The sequence below is a fragment of the Ochlerotatus camptorhynchus genome, unplaced genomic scaffold (genome assembly GCF_037179485.1).
Source record: "Ochlerotatus camptorhynchus isolate MF236.1 unplaced genomic scaffold, CSIRO-AGI_Acam_v1.1 ptg000383l, whole genome shotgun sequence".
Lineage (NCBI taxonomy): Eukaryota > Metazoa > Arthropoda > Insecta > Diptera > Culicidae > Ochlerotatus > Ochlerotatus camptorhynchus.
In genome coordinates, this window is record NW_027040870.1 from 1,039,841 (window position 1) to 1,056,838 (window position 16,998).

The 16,998-nt window shown below is 40.0% G+C and overlaps 1 pseudogene; it reads left to right on the plus strand.

Annotated features, from left to right (window-relative positions):
- The first annotated feature begins 1,126 nt into the window (after positions 1–1,126).
- Positions 1,127–16,509, plus strand: LOC135710444 (uncharacterized; annotated as a pseudogene).
- The last annotated feature ends 489 nt before the right edge of the window (positions 16,510–16,998 follow it).

Genomic DNA, 16,998 nt, shown 5'->3' on the forward strand with positions numbered 1-16,998 from the left:
TTTGAATTTTAGCCACAAGACATCGATGTACCTTATGAAAAATTATGTCGACTTCAAAAATATGAAATAGAGCAGACTGGAACCGAACCATAGACGTTGAGCTTACGGAACTTGTGGACTTTGCCACTCGTCTGTCAATGCTTGGGAAAATGGAACAGTTAAAGCCGTATAAAAGCTAAATCTTTCATAACTCGCGCCTATGAAATTCATAAGCGTCGTTCATAAGTCAAGCCCCATGAAATTCTTAGCTCTATTGGTCTCAGTGTATAAATTCAAGGTACATCACCATTGCATTCTTTTCTTCTATCAATTCCAACTCTTTCCACACGGCGGCACCGATGGTTCAGTGGTAAGTGTGACTGCCCCAAAGAGCCTGAGTTCAATCCCAGTCAGCGCCGTGTGAATTTTCTGAGGCATAGAATCTCTGATCAGGCTTTGGTCCCCGGTCCATGAACTGATGGGTCGATAAGGGTCCAGGTATGGGAGCTGCCTCCCTGGCGACGGTAGCATTGGTGCACAGCACGGAAAACAAATCAAGCTCTTTCAACACATTTTTCTTTTTAACGGCGCCGGTGGTGTAGTGGTAAGCGTGATTACCTCTCACCCCAGAAGGCCTGGATTCAATCCCAGTCGGCGCCGCCGGGATGTTCTGAGGCATAACATCTCTGATCACGCCTTCGGATGGGAAGTAAAGCCGTTGGTCCCCGGTTCATGAGTTGATGGGTCGATAGGTAGGGTCCAGGTGTGGGAGCTGCCTTCCTGGCACGTCGGTAGCATTGGTGCTCAGCACGGAAAACAAGATCGACGGAAAAAAAGCAAACCAAAAGAAAAAAAAACACATTTTTCCTTCAACCAATCCCAACAGCCGCACAATTGTTATGATAAATTTCTATTTCATAGGAGAAATGGATGTAAAGTCGGCCTAAATTCCCCTAATTTGGGCTCATACATAAATTCAGAAATCGACTAAATTTTCAATCCAGTATTTTAAGAGCGCGAATGGCGGCTGATGAGTAGCACCCAATGGTGGGTAGCTTTTAAGTTTGACGTTTAGCTTGTGCCGTTTGAAAGATGCCCTTCTATCACTATGTATGTTGGCAAACATTACTTAAAATAAACAAACACCATGTTGTCTTTAAAAACAAGCACATTATCGAGTGAAGATCTAGAACGGTATAAAGAAAAGATTGCAGTTGTTGGTCACATATGACGCTAAGGTGCTGCCTTTATCCGTGGATTATGATATGGTTTTGGTCTCTCTGCTAAATACGTTATCATTTCGTACCGGAGAACCAGTAAGCAAGTATAAATCACTAGAAGCTTCCAAAAGTTTTGAGAGAGGATTCGTGAAAGAAGTGCAGGGTCACAAATGTGGGAATATTTTCGCGGTGTTTGGAAAGGTGTTTAAAGGCGTTTATTCTATTGGACTAATATTGACTATGTCTTACAGGTTATACATAGCATGAGACTTAATGATCCACCAGCCGAATGTTGGATATTAATACAAGCTATTAAGTCAGCCGACAAAGAATCTGGAGAGATCCACTGAGCTCATTGTGATTGTACTGCAGGTGCTGGAGAAACATGCTCACACGATGCAGCAGTGCTGTACGCTTTGTGTTACGCAAGAGAAACTTGTTTAGATAAAAAGGAAAAAAAAAACTACAAGGTGGTCCTCTAATTATAGTTCTCCGGTAACAATAATTATATTTACAGATTTCTGTAACTGAACTCCCCGCCTATTGGAGTCAGCCATCGGGCAGCGCACAAGAAAATTTGTATAAACTTGTGGAAGAAATTAACTTCGCACGAGTTGTAGAAACTAGTTGTGAACTTCGTGATTACAATCTAGAGAAGTCTGAGAGTGAATTGAAGAAACTTATGAGTGATCTAACAAGATCTGGTCAAGACGTCGCAGCTAGTGAAGCCTTTTTCAAGCCTTTTCCATCAAAAGCACTTAAATCAAAGCACACAGTTTGTTGCCGCTTCATCCTTTCCAATGCAAGTTTCAGTCGCTCTATCTCTGCATCTTTGTTTGCTATTTGCTGTTCTAATGTCTCGTTGCTATCTGCTGAATCCATGTCCTTGCCATCATACTGTGTATGTATATTAGACTGATGCAAAATTTGACTTTTTCGCTCCACAGTGCTTAAATGGTTTCAAATCGGGTCCTGATTAGCCTCTCAAAGTTACAACTCATTTGGTTACAATCAGACTTCGCACAAGCCATTTGAAGTTTACATGTAAATTACTATGGGAAATCTCAACTTTTTGTTCATTGCCTTCTAGTCTTTTTCCATATTGAGCTGCGAAACAGTTCGATAGCCATTATTATAGAAAATTTTCTCAGCTACAACTTTACTCAAGATCGTTTCTATGTAAAACTAGACAGGAAAAAGTTATTAATTATTTGAGAGATTGTTAAACTTATGATATGATCAAGCAGCTGCTCTGTAGGCAACATTGTATTTTGCAGTGTGACATAGTAGCCATGACTTTCGTGTCCTATTCAACGCCCCAGAAACACCAATGTTGCCTGCTGAGCAGTTGATTGAGCATGATCATAAGACATCAGTGCATTGAACCATTGAAAACTTTCGATCCTTGTATTTAATCAAAAAGTGGTCTTGAGCAAAGTTGTAGCTGGGAAAATTTCCTACAGTTGAAATCTTTTGAAGCAGACCGATACCATGAATTATTAGATAGACTTGAACAAAAATTTTGGTTTTACCATAGTAATTCCCATACAAATTTCAAATGGTTTGTGCCATCTCAGTTTCTCACCAAATGGGTTCAAATTTTGAGAGGCTAGTCAGGATCCGATTTGGAATCGTTTAAGTGTTGTGGAGCGAAAATTTCAAATTTTGCATCACTCTAATGTATATTCATGTTTCCCTCGTTGATGTATTGAGCAGCGTACATTTGACATATTTCCAGGTTTTCCAGGTTTGCAGTATCTTGCGTGCTAACTTCCATATCATCATCCAACCATTCCTCAGTCGTATATTCAAAATCCGCATCATCCTCCAACCACTCTTCCAACATTGCATCCAACACTTCTTCTTCTTCTTCAAAAACTGCATCATTTTGTGTATCGTCGTCGTTTTCATAACCGCTCACGTTCCATTCTAGTAGCACCGAGTTGCTCTGGTCTGTACATTGAAGGTCAAATGTCCTTTCATCTTCTTCGTAGACAAGGAACTGGTTCATCATTTCAGCATCTGCAATTAGTAATATGTAGTATTTTTTTTTAAACTGGTAAGCTACAACCGGTAAAACAAAATAAACAAACCTTCCGGAAAATATTGGTTTGCTTTAATCTCCGTGTCATTTGGTAGCGGTCCATAATTACTATAATCGAAGACGAATTAATCGTTTGGAATCCAGTTCACCTTCTCGCATTCATTGAATAACGTGGAATTGATCATTATTCAAAGGTGCGAATTCAAATATTTAAGTCAGTAACTCAGACAGTTTTTAAGCTTACTTACCTGTTTCAAAATGTTTACTACACACTTTGGCAAACTGATAATTTATGTCGGTGCGGCCGATAGAATTGATCCACAATTGGCGTCTTCGTACCTGTGCACTGGTCCTTCCAGCTGGAATCTGGTGGAAGGAAAATCCGCTATCGGATTTCGATTCGCATATCGTGATGCAACAACCATGTACCATTTTGAATCGAGTATCGATCCTCAAGTAAACAAGCTGACCTCAAATAAACACGAGAGCTGGTTTAACAAGCACCTGCCAAACGACACAAGCCAAACGTCAAACGTAAAAGCTACCCACTTGTGGGTACTACCCACTACCACCCGCCATGAGCGCTCGTAAAAAGCTGGATAGCGTCCAAAATATCCATTAGTACCGTCCCAATGACGCGTTCATCTAGATAAAGTTGATAAATAGCAGCTTTTTAGCGATGGGCCCAATCTTAGATCCATAGGCCAACATTAGAGCCATTTCCCCTATCATATTTTTTGTCTGGCACTTTCATCACCTCATTCACTCCAATCAGACAAGTGACATGCCTTAACTTTGCACCTTCAATTGTGATAAAAGCATCATTTTACTGTTTTTCAAAAACATACCACGCAAGAACAAAAGCCTGGCTCATCATACAACCAAACAGATGACGTGCAATCGAGGTCATACCGGGAGAAAGAAAGGCAAATGGTGAGAGCACCCATTTCTTTTGGTATCAACTAAGACAACTGCTCCAACAACTAGAGAAAACACGCTTAGCTTAGCTGCAGACAGACGTTCAAGCTCAAACTCAATTGTTTGTAAAACAAATGTTAAAGTGACAAAAGGCGGCTAGATGGCAGTGCTGTTGTTTATACCTCGATGAACATTTCAAATGGTCCTATCTGCTTTGATCGATTCTCTTCATCGACTTTCTCTTTTCATAACCACTGCTATGCAAACAGATTTCGCGCTAATTCTACCACATAGTTTGATAAAGAAGATTCTTAAGTTGAAGAGATGCAGATAGGACCTTTCGAAATGTTTATCAAAACATGTCAGAATTTTGTGTTTTGCTTGTGTGAGTGCGACTCGAAGCATAGTTTGGGTCAGAAGCCAGGTACACGATTTCATTCTAACCTCTTCTTCTTCTTCTTCTTTGCTTTATTTAACGTCGGTCTCTGTTCCGCAATCTAGTGCCAATCACCGACGGACATCGATTATCATCCATTGGCGGCAATCGAATGTGCAGGAAGGCAGCTTCCACACCTGCGTAAGATATCGCACCCATTCAACACACATGGGCCGGGACCAACGGCTTTACTTCCCTTCCGAAGGAAGACGTGACCAGAGATTTTTATTCCTCAGAAAAATCCCACCGACCTCGGCTGGGATTGAACCCAGACACATTGGCGTGAGAAAGCAGTCACGCTTACCACTACACCACCGGCGCCGGCCGTTCTAACCTCAATTAACCCACCCGCTCCCTCTCGTCATACAATCCTTCTCGTAAGTAAACATTTCAAAAGGTCCTATCTGCATTGATCGATTCTCTTCATCGACTTTCTCTTTCGTTAGTAACTCAGTTTCAAAAACTTTCTCTGTTGTATTTGACGTTTTGGACGCTAGATAAGAACCTCCTTTAACATACTATGTGGTAAAATTAGCACGATATCTGTTTGCATAGCAGTTTTTTAATTATCTTAAGAGAAAGTCGATGAAGAGTTTGAAAAGTTTATCGAGAAATCGCTGTGTTGAGATGAGATAACGCTGTATTCGGTCATTTTCATAAGTAAAAGCATAGTTAAAATAAATTCAAACCGAGGTTTAAACCAATAGATTTAGTCTCCACAGATTGATGGAAAAAATCAAAATAGTGAGATTGTAAAGCGAAAAATTATATCCAATGGAATTGAAAATTCTATTCAACCAACCGCCTAGAAGTGAAGTTGAAGCCAGCTGTACCGAGTACTCGCGATCGTCTCGAGATTTGTGGAGATTTACAGTTTCATAGATGGGGAGAGGGAGAAGGAGGTTTGAAATATGATTAACGATACAATTATTTCATTATTCCTAAAACATGAACTTATTCTTATTCAACTATATCAGCAGTGTAATTCTACTATTATTACAAAGCAAACATTAAACATAAAAACCCACCAACACACACACAAAATACAAACTTAACACAAGATTAATCAAACTTACACACTTAGAAAAAATCATGTAAATTTAGGTGCTCTGAGACTGACATATACCAGCGTCAATTTTGACATAAAATTAAGTCATAATAGACGTGAAATTCAGCTGAATCAAACGTACTTTTCGTCGAGTAACGAACTTTTCAGTCTCAGAGCACTTAATTTTACATGACATGTTTGTTTACGTCTCATCCTTTATGTCAAAGATGGATTCCGTTACGTGTAAAATTAGGTATTTCAAAGTGTGTACAATCTAAGGTTAATATTCTTCAAGAAAACATAAATGAGTTTCATAAACTCCAGATCGCGTCTAGCCAAAACATCCCTAACTGGAACATTAGGTTGTCTACCTCGAGCATGAATGGAATCGTACAGATCTGACTCCACGATGCTCAGCACAAGACCAAATAATGTGATCTGCGTCTTGGTAACCTTGTAACGTTTAACGAATAGTGATTGAACATGAGGCGAGACATCACACGAATGAAGTCTCGACCCACCTCCAACCCTTGGAACCAAGGAATCTTCGACACCTTAAGGATGATCGAATATAGCCATCGTCCCAAAACCCCTTCACTCTATTTATGTTGCCAGGTGGCGAGTGACTGTTGACGATAAATGAAGCCTTACACACTTAGAAATACCAAATCTTACACGTGACGGAATCCATCTTTGACATAAAGGATGAGACGTAAGCAAACATGTCATGTAAAATTAAGTGCTCCAAGACTGAAAAGTTTGAAATTACGTTGATTGAGCTGAATTTCACGTCTATTATGTTATTTCAAAATTGACGCTCGTATATGTCAGTCTCAGAGCACCTAAATTTACATAAATTTTTCTTTGTGTGTAGCTTATCTTAGACTGACTGCACATTTCAACGGTTGCTACTCCGTAATTGATCACACGCAGTGCAATTGCATATTGTATCAACCGAATTGGGCTGGGAGGTATCGTAGATTCTCATTGTTCATGTTTCTGTGACTCCATATTTTAAAGATCAGAAACGGCACCGGCCACGGCCTTGAAATCAAGGAAAGGAATATTATAATGACCTTTGTTTTTCGGCGTCCTTATTAGGTCACGGGAGGGAATATTTTGACAGTAAGTGATGCGATCGTGGTTTGATATAATGTATTATTATTCGAAATTCACACGAATAATGTTTACGATCGTTTGATGCAAATGATGCGAACCTTTCAACTCAGTAACATAAAGGGGTCTGGGAAAAATCGCATGATCTTTTGCTCAAAATGCGAAAACGGTTAGATCACGCGCGATCGAGGTCATACCGGATAATAAACAGAAAATATGAGAGCACACTAAGCACCATTGTAGCAGCAATTTAAGAACAAAAGATTTGCAGAAACTATTGTAATAGGATTATATTTTCGCACAGGGATCTTAAAACAAATGAAATCCGATCAACTGTCCACAATAGCACAGCCGAAAAACTAATCAACCAAGGAACAGCACAATCCCTCTCAACCAAAGCATAAAGCCGACACCAACTGCACCAGCAACCAGTGTTGTTAACTTATTATAGAGTACAATCATTAGATAGGTAAATGTGTGTTCACTGCGTTAATTATAACTAAATTGAAAGACCATTTTCCAAAAATAGTGATTCAAATAGTTAATTTTTTTAAGGATATGAGAGCCAACAAATTTAGAATCCGTAGAATTTCTACGGTAATTTTCAAAATATCCCTAAAAATCGGGAAAATGGTCGGTAGATCCGTTGAAAATCTAAAAATCCAAAGATCAACGGATAAACCCGTAAACCTAACCACACTGCCAACAACTTGATTCAAAAAATAAATAATTATATTAAATGTGCATGGGGCCTGGGACTTAAATAAAAATAAAATCGGTCGAATTGACTGCTGGCACGACACCATAAACAATCATATAAATTCAAACTATAAAGTTGAGATAAGCTTTTAAACAGGTACAAAAAAAAATCAATATACTACATGGATTTTGGCAATAATCTAGTATCTACTATACATTTGATAAATCTTCACAATTCAGAAAATAAATGTCATTGACTGTTACTTATTCTCACAGCATAATAAACTTTAAAATCCATCAATGCAAATCATTGAACATGAAAGTTAAAACCCATCCATTCAGATTCATGAATGTTTCAAAACGGAATCAAATGGAATAACCAATGCTGCACTAGGTATATACGCATTTTTGACTGTGATGTTTGCGCAATCTATTTCATGAGTAAATTAAATTTCTAAACGTTCTTCCTCGAGAGCGGCGCCGGGTGACCTCTTTCATTTGATTCCGTACTCATTGATTGACGGTGTGTCCTGCACTGCGCTTCACGGTTTATCGTACAGTTGGAATCGGACACAGCCGGAGAACTGCAGCTATGGAAATGGGATTTGATGCTACGGTGGTGTGGCAGCAACGCTAGAAGCAACAACAATACACAAAAACCTAGATAGACAGCAGCAAAAAGGATGAATTTGGATTTACCGTCAGGATAGATTTCGAAGCATGTAGAGGTTTGGAGCCATCGTGGCAAATGAAGTGTACGAAATAAAGTGTGGAATGACGACGGCAGTGTTTTGCACGCCCCCACTCGATATTGCTGACATCGCCGAATGGTTGAAAATCGCGGTTGAATGGGAATTTTCTATTGCAAAACAACGGGGAATATAAATGGAGTGACAACGATTACGTAACAACAACGCAGGCAGATGTGAACCGTGTTCTTAAAATATGAAGAAATAAGAGTCAACATTTTACCAAAGCTGTTGATGGTAAATCATGTTGAGATCCCATAGTATAGGATCTTTCCCTTATTGTACGTATGTATGTAAAGAATACTGTAGTATATTAGACATACCTTTACCAACAACCTTTGTGTTTAAGAAATAGGACTACCTTTGGGTTAAGCTACCTTGGCCTTGATAAGGGTGCACTCAAAAAATTTCACACGTTTGATCGAAGTGTTTAAACACTTGATTTTTTTAATGCAGAATCACATTTACTTTAAGTGTATTTCACCTTGGTTCGATGTGTTATACACGTTAATTTAGAATGTTTCAAACTTTCCAATGTTGAAAAAATTTCACTTTCTATTCAAGTGTATTGAATCACGCTACTGTTCAAAACAGATGGATTTAATGTGTTTTGCATTTCAATACGATGTGAATTGCTTGCTCAGAAAGGTAAACATCGAAAACAAGAGTTGTGACTTTATCCTATTAACCGCCTCATATATGAGAACAACCCTGGCACAGTGAGATAGAACGAAGACTCCGGCAGCAGCACGCCCCAACAGTCCATGATCGAATCCCAAATCAGACCCATTAAAAAGATATGTGAAAGCTCTGGCCTCTGGCAGTTTTGATTATATATTTGTTGTTTCAATTTTTAGAGTCGGTAAAGTAGAAGTCGATAAAGTAGAATATTGTAGAATATTTAACTATGGTGTGCAAAGCTATTGATATCACCATATGAGACACATAGAATCCAAGTGTGTCACAATTCAAATCAATAGTGTTCAGGCATGGTTCATAGCATAAGATTCACACATGAAATGAATGTGTTTCACAATAAGCGCAAAATTAAGTGTAAGACACATGATGACGGCGTGTGGAATTATTTGAGTGTGTGGTAGTGAACGAGCTAGTGAAAGCATAGATGAGAACGGTCAGAGATCTATCTCTGGCAAATCGCGTCCTCCTCGCTAGCTGGTCGTTACTTCAATCTCTTCTCTTTATCTATAAAGAGAAGAGATTCAAGTAACGACCAGCTAGCGAGGAGGACGCGATACCACAAGATACCACTCATTGTTACAGGGCACAGCCATTAGACAGTGGATTATCCATCTCGTATGACTTGATCAAGTACGACACCTTGTTGTATTCAATTTACCATAATATGAAGGGCCAAAAACAGAGACCCAAATAAATAAAAAAAAAATAAAAAGGATTGTGGGCGTGAAAAAAAACGAAAAGAGAGACAATCGCTGCTCTTTTCGAGCTTTGAAAGAGTACATTCATCAGTGTGAATTAGGAAATAAAGCCACTTTATGTTAAAAAATGTATCATTTTGACAGTAAGAATTGAACATTTAAAATTTAAAATTTATGTTTCGATATTTTAAATTTAGAATTTTAACATTTCAAACTAGTTTTTTTTTATTATTATTAAAGTCATTTTAACACTCTTGGGTCATTCGTGACTTGTCCGGGCTGAGATTTGAACTCGTGACTTTGGCGTGAGAGGTATGGATGTTAACCACTACGCCGGGGTCGCCCCCATTTCAAACTTAAAATTTAAATTCAACATTTATCAATCCACATTTAACATTATTTAATGCATTCAAAGTGGTTTTTGCTGCTTCAAACTTGAAGTTTAAGATTTTTAGAGTTGGTTGGAAATGCTATCAAATATCAACATTAAGCTTTAGTGTGATAATTTGAAGAGAATAGGTTGATAGTTCTGATAGAGTACGGCAGTGCGAAAATTGAATAGAAGTTGAAATTGAACGAAGGGCCATTAATGCGACAGTATTAGTCAAACGCCCACTCCTTTACATTACATTACTCCATACATTAATGGATGAGGGGATTTGAAGTTTTTCGTCAAATCCATAGAAAATCGAGAGAAAAAAATACCCGGTCTATAAGGGCGATAAAGTAACTCAGTACCTGAGTCTAATTCCACTGCATTGCATAGTGCAATTAGGTACTGCTGGTAGGGGTATCATCTAAACAAATTCAAAGTGAGCGCCGATTAAATGAAATTAAAATTCCTTATATTCAAGCAGGTTTTTGAGGAAAATCGAAATAAATTTTACTCACTCAGTGAGTAACTCCGATTTCTACTATTTTGAGAGAAATCCTACTCAATTTTGAGTAAGTTTCATAGGCCGTGCACGACGTTTTTTTTTACTTTAAATGATGTTTATTTCTTGTATTTGTGTGGTTAACATATTTGAATTCAGAGTTGGTTGGAAATGCTACCTAACATGACGCTCTAGTGTGATAATTTATTAGCTAGATAATGGTTTTAGAAGAGGGTAGGTAGATAGTTCCGTTAGAGTACGGAAGTATGAAAATTGAATAGAAGTTGAAAATGAGCGAAGGGCCATTGATGCGACAGTACATAGTCAAACGCACATTTCTTTGCCTAACCTGTCTGCGGTATTTTATCCCTTTTCAGACGATGATCACCACACCACCCCCCTGGAGCTGGTAAGGCTTGTACTCGAGAAAAATTCACCATTTTTATCCGTGTGTAACTTTTTTATCCGTGGGTAAAAATTGATGAAAATCTGGGTATAACTAGTTTGGAGTGAATTGTTTCACAATTTCATAACAATCGGGTCAGTGGTTATTGAGATGTCATCGAAGCAAGAAGAAAATCGCCGGAGAATTTTGCGCGCCGTCATGGAAAATCCGACTGCGACCATGAGATGGATCGGAAGACAACTGGGAATCACCCATACAACTGTGTCTCGGGTGGTAAAATCGTTTAAAGAGTCCCAGACGACCGAGTGGCGGGCTGGAAGTGGAAGCAAATCGAAAACAGCTGACCCTGTGAAGGCCCGGAAGGTGTTGGATTATTTCAAGCGTAATCCGAACCTTTCGATTCGCGACGCGGCTTTGAAGGCAAAGTGTTCCGCCTGGTTATTTCAGCAAACCATGAAACGAGCTGGGCTTCGTGTATTCAAGGTCGGAAGACACCGAACCGGCGTGATCAACAAAACACGGCGGTCAAATCCCGCACAAGGAAGCTGTATAGAGAGAGGTTAACGAAACCGATGTGTGTGGTTATGGATGACGAAACCTACATCAAGGCAGACGCAAAGCAGATACCGGGGCTGGAGTTCTACGTTGCCAAATCATGGTTTGATGTTCCGGAAGACATAAGGAAGAAGAAAGTGGACAAGTTCGCCAAAAAATACTTGCTCTGGCAGGCCATATACCAATGCGGTTTACTTACCGCACCGAGTGCCTCCAGAAGCGTCTGTTGTCCTTCCTGCGGTCCCACGGAGGCGAGACATTATTTTGGCCGGACCTGGCATCATGCCATTACGCGCGATCGACGTTGGATTGGTACAGAGACAAAAACGTTGTTTTTGTACCAAAAACCGCCAACCCCCCAAAATTCACCAGAGATTCGTCCAGTGGAAAAATTTTGGGCCGTACTGAAGGCCAAAGTTCGAAAATCGTCCAAGGTGCTTAAGAACGAGCTGGAGTTGAAGAAAGAATGGATGAAAGTGACCAAAAAGGTCGGCTCCACCATTGCACAAAATGTAATGAGGGGTCTTAAGGGAAAGGTGCGGGTTTTCAGCGATCGAAAGGAAATTGAATAAAGTAATTATGCCGAAACATAATCCATATGAAAGTTTCAAGAAAATCCGACTTAAAATAAATTTTTGGCGAACACTTTTGTTTGGTGCATTCTTTTCGAGTGCAGGCCTATTTATACAAAATTCGTGATGTTTTAACAAATATAAATTCCGAAATTCAAATGCCTAGGACCATTTCCATCACATTGATTTCAACTTTTCCAGAACATTTGTGGCTGGAGACAATAGCGTGACTCGCCGGGCTTATTCATTGTCAACTCCTATCAAACTGATCTGAAGCATTGTACACATGCAATCGGCCAGGCCAGAGTCAGAAAGCGACACAAGTGTGGTATACTATGACCGAACTTGAATCTAAACTACATTCTCTCTGGCCATTTAGAGCGACACTCGTAGATATGTACGTACCAACAGTCTGAATGGCGAGTGCACTTTTGTCTGTCCATCAACCGTGTGTCCCGCTATTATAGAGGTCGACTGCGGCCTCGTAGCCCGAGCAACAAGAGCTCAAAAGCAAATTTTGCAAATTTATATAAATCGATTGCCATTCTTTTGAATGACGTGAGTGCCACACAAACATGGAATAATTGATTTTAATTGGTTTCATTCCATTTTGATTTATATGCACTTTGATGGCAGAGCTCTTTTCCAAATGGATATTTTGAAAGGTATTATGTTTTCTCTTCGCCATTTTATACAGTGTGGGAAAATCCATTTATAAAAGATAATGTAACAGTGCCCTGTAAATATTTCATTTACCATTAATGCCGAAAAAATCTTCTGGATAATCTATTGCAAAAATGGCTGTACGGGAAGAAATAACGAGCAGTAGCATCATCATCATCATCATTTCGCTTTCGGTCTTATCACCATTTTTTTTTTATATTTCTTGCTTGTCCAACAAAGAAGAAGCTATTGTGGTTGCAGACGTTCGTTATCCTTCGTCGTAAGTTAAATAATACCAGCTAGATTTATACAGTTGGAAAAGATGGGGCACAAATCTCCCAACAGTCGATGAAGAAAATTGTTGTGAATGGTTGTAGGCGAGCGAGGGCGGGAATGTGTCGAAACTCACGGGATTCGCATTATTATGATAGATAAATTGACAGGTTTGATCTGATAGTAGTCAAAGCCGAGAAAATAAGATAGACACCGACGTCATTACAAGTGATCGCTTTTGCTGTGCTAACCATGCGAGCTGCAGTGACATTATGACGGAACCATGACAAAAGTGAAAGTTGGGACCTCCTTTTGTTCAGCCAGTTGAGACGTAGCTACACCCAACCAAAAAAATTTAGATTCTATTACAGATTTGCATGAAGAGCAGTGATGGAAAAAATCAAAAAAAATCCAAAATCAGGAACGGCTGAATATCACTGCTGATCTTGAGATCAGCGAAAAATCAAGGCTGAAATTATCTTAGATGATCTTAAGGGTAGCAAAATCACAGAGCAGCAAATCAAGGCTGATTTTAACCTTAGCTGATTTTGAGGTTACAAAAAAAGCAAACGGAAAATCAATAGCTTTATATTACATTTAAAGTAAAAAGCTGACATCCTCTGCCATTTTCTAATCTAAGATGGTGGACAAAAATCCAATATGGTGGCCTCCGGATAGCGTATATGCATTTAAATACATGCGATAAGGGTATCTATGGAATGGGCTCAATGAGTAGAAGTGAAAAATCGACATCCATCGCTATTTTGGAATCCACGATGGTGGACCAAAATCCAATATGGTGGCCTCCAGATAGCGTATATGCATTTAAACCCATGCAATATGGATATCTATGGAATGGGCTCGATGAGTAAAAGTGGAAAATCGACATCCACCGCCAGACCAAAATCCAATATGCCTGCGGATAGTATATATGCATCTACTATATGGGTATCTATGAAATGGGCTCGATGCATTTAAGCTATTTAGAGACCACCATATCGGAGTTTTGTAATTCAAGATGACGGCGAATGTCAATTTTCCAATCCTACTATTCAAGCCCATTCCGTAAATATCCATATTGCATGGGTTTAGATGCATATTTCCTTGTCCAAGGGCCGCCATATTGGATTTTGAACCACCATCTTGATGGCGGTGGATGTAAATTTTTCACTTCCACTTATCAAGCCCATTCCGTTGATATCCATATTGCATGGGTTTAGTGCATATTTCCTTGTCCAAGAGCCGCCATATTGGAGTTTGGTCTACGATCTTGGATTCCAAAATGGTAGCGGATGTCAATTTTTCACTTTCACTTCCAGCCATGGTATTCAGGTACGGACACCCACCCCACCCAGCGTAGTAAAGAGGATGGACGCAGAGTTCATCAAGGATAGCATCAGACGGTTATATAGCAAACTGGACATGAAGATTTTGGAATGTTATTCTCTAGATCTCAAATTGGCCAAGCAGTATCGAATTAAATTCCAGGAGCTTCTTTCTAGGGCCAAGGTAGCAGAGGAGTGCGAATCGGATAGGATGCGGACGCTGCAGGATAGGAAGCTTAACAGACTACGAGAGGAGTCTCAACGGAGACGGACGACACACCGAACGGATGAGCAGATCCCATCAACCATCACCACGTCTCCATTGATGGGTTGGTTTTAAATCGATCCACGACCGCATTCACGGAAAAACGATTGACACACCTCAACAAGGGGCTTGGATACGCGGTTACAACCAAGCCAGACGTGGAGGAGATCATCTTTGATTACCAAGACACTTCCAACATCATCACGGTTAGGACTATCACATCGAACATAATCAAGGACGGACAGGAACAAAGTCGCGCCAACGAAAAGGAGATTCGGATTGTAAAGGAGCTGAAAAGTAAAGCAGTAAACTACGTGAAAGCAGACAAGGGCAATGCGGTCGTTATCATGGACAAGGACGATTGCGACAATCAGATGACAACGAAGATTAACAACGGACGTATAGACAGCTTCGAGTAGACCCGTTACAGAACATAGTGAAACGCGTGGAGAAAGCACTGAAGGAGTGCAAATCGATATAAGGAGATGGAGCAGGTCATTTACGGGAACCCAATCCCATTCTACCCAGGATCACAGGTCTCCCCAAAGTCCACAAACCGGGGAATGAAATGCGAGAGATTGTGTCTGCAGTTGGTTCCCACACCCACAAACTAGCGAAGTGACTAGTCACAGAGTTCCAGAGTATGCCGAATCAATACCTGGGTAAAGCAGTTAGTAACACCCAGGAATTCGCCCAGCAACTACAATCTTTAGGAGACATCAACGAGGACGAGATTATGGTATCTTTCGACGTCACAGCTCTTTTTCCCAGCGTACCAGTCAAGGAAGCGATCAACCATTTGGAGGACTGGCTATTAACACAACGAGAGGATGCAGCATGGAGAAAAAAGGTTCAGACGTACTTTAAACTACTTCTCTTTCCGAGGTAACTTCAACAAGCAGACGAAAGGAGCTCCCATGGGAAACCCACAATCCCCCTTCTTGTGTGAACGTTTCATGGTCAACTTGGAGACCAAACCGTTGGTGGAGGTTTGTTGATGATATTTTCAGCGTAGTTAAACGGGAAGCCCTTCCACAAATTTTAGACGAGATCAACAGAATTCACAAGGATATCAAATTCACTCACGAGGTAGAAAGAGACGGTAAACTCGCATTTCTCGATCTTCTAGTCATCAGGGAATCGTCATCACCATCTTCGCTTGAATACGAAATTTATAGGAAACCAACAAGCACTAAAAGAGTTATCCCCTATACTTCCAACCATTCGTTCCAGCAGAAAATGGCCGCCTTCCACCACATGTTCATCGGATGCAGACGCTTCCACTCAGCGATGCAGGAAAGGTTAAGGAATTAAAGTACATCTTCGAAACAGCGAGACTCAACGGATACAAGGAGACCACAATCCAGGCAATCATTGATAAAAAAGCGAGAATTTTACAGAGGAGATTATTTACAACTCTCACCGCAGAACCTGAGCCCTTGAAACGAGTGTCCGTTCCATTTGATCAAGATATTACTTGTAAACTAAGACCACAGTGTGGTAGATAAGGTTGATGCGGAATAATAATAATAATAATAATAAAATAAATAAATAAAATACTTGAGAGTTGTGTCAAGTAATGCAACACTCCATTTGAGTTGAGCTAAATTAGCGTGAAGCATGACAGATGTGAAAGGAAATCCTGACACAGCAAGCAGTGCTGGATAAATGAGGAAAAAAAACGGATGGTATACATATGAGCTACCTAAACTTGTTGAAGACATTCTTGTAACGAACTTTGGAAGCGACCGATAGGAGCAGCAGCAGCAGCAGTAACAACAACAGCAGCAGCAGCAGTAACAACAGCAGCAGTAACAACAGCAGCAGTAACAACAGCAGCAGTAACAACAATAGTAGCAGCAGCAGTAATGGAAGCGGAGCGGCCGTAGCATCCGAGATTCGTGTAGCCGTGACCAAGGCTGGAAACCTCGGTCCGGTCACGACACACAGTAAAAACAATTCGGATTAGATTTAGTTTTCACCAGTAGACATAATCAGTTGAAATCATTGTTAGGATCCACTAAAGACCCAGTTAATGTTTTAGGTTTAGCAGGTGTATTTAAAATAAGCTGTAATAATTGTAACAAAGTATACGTAGGACAAACCAAGAGAACTTTAGCAAGATTTAAAGAACATGTAGCGGAGGTTAATAAGGCAAAAAGGCAAGAGAAGAAAGACCTAATTTCAAATCAAACGTTGCAGAATATATCTTCACAGAGGACCACCAACTATCGACGGAGGACATCACTATTTTACGGACCGTATCTACACCATGGAAATTGGATGTTGCAGAGAGCCTCGAGATCAACAAACAACGTAATTCAACGAGTATTAGTAAAAGACACTGAAGAAGTCTGCACATTGTAGACGAAATACGGATTCATGGGTTTAGATGCATACACTGGAACCTCCATTTACGAACCAAAACGGGGGTTCGTAAATCGAGTTAGTGCGTAAA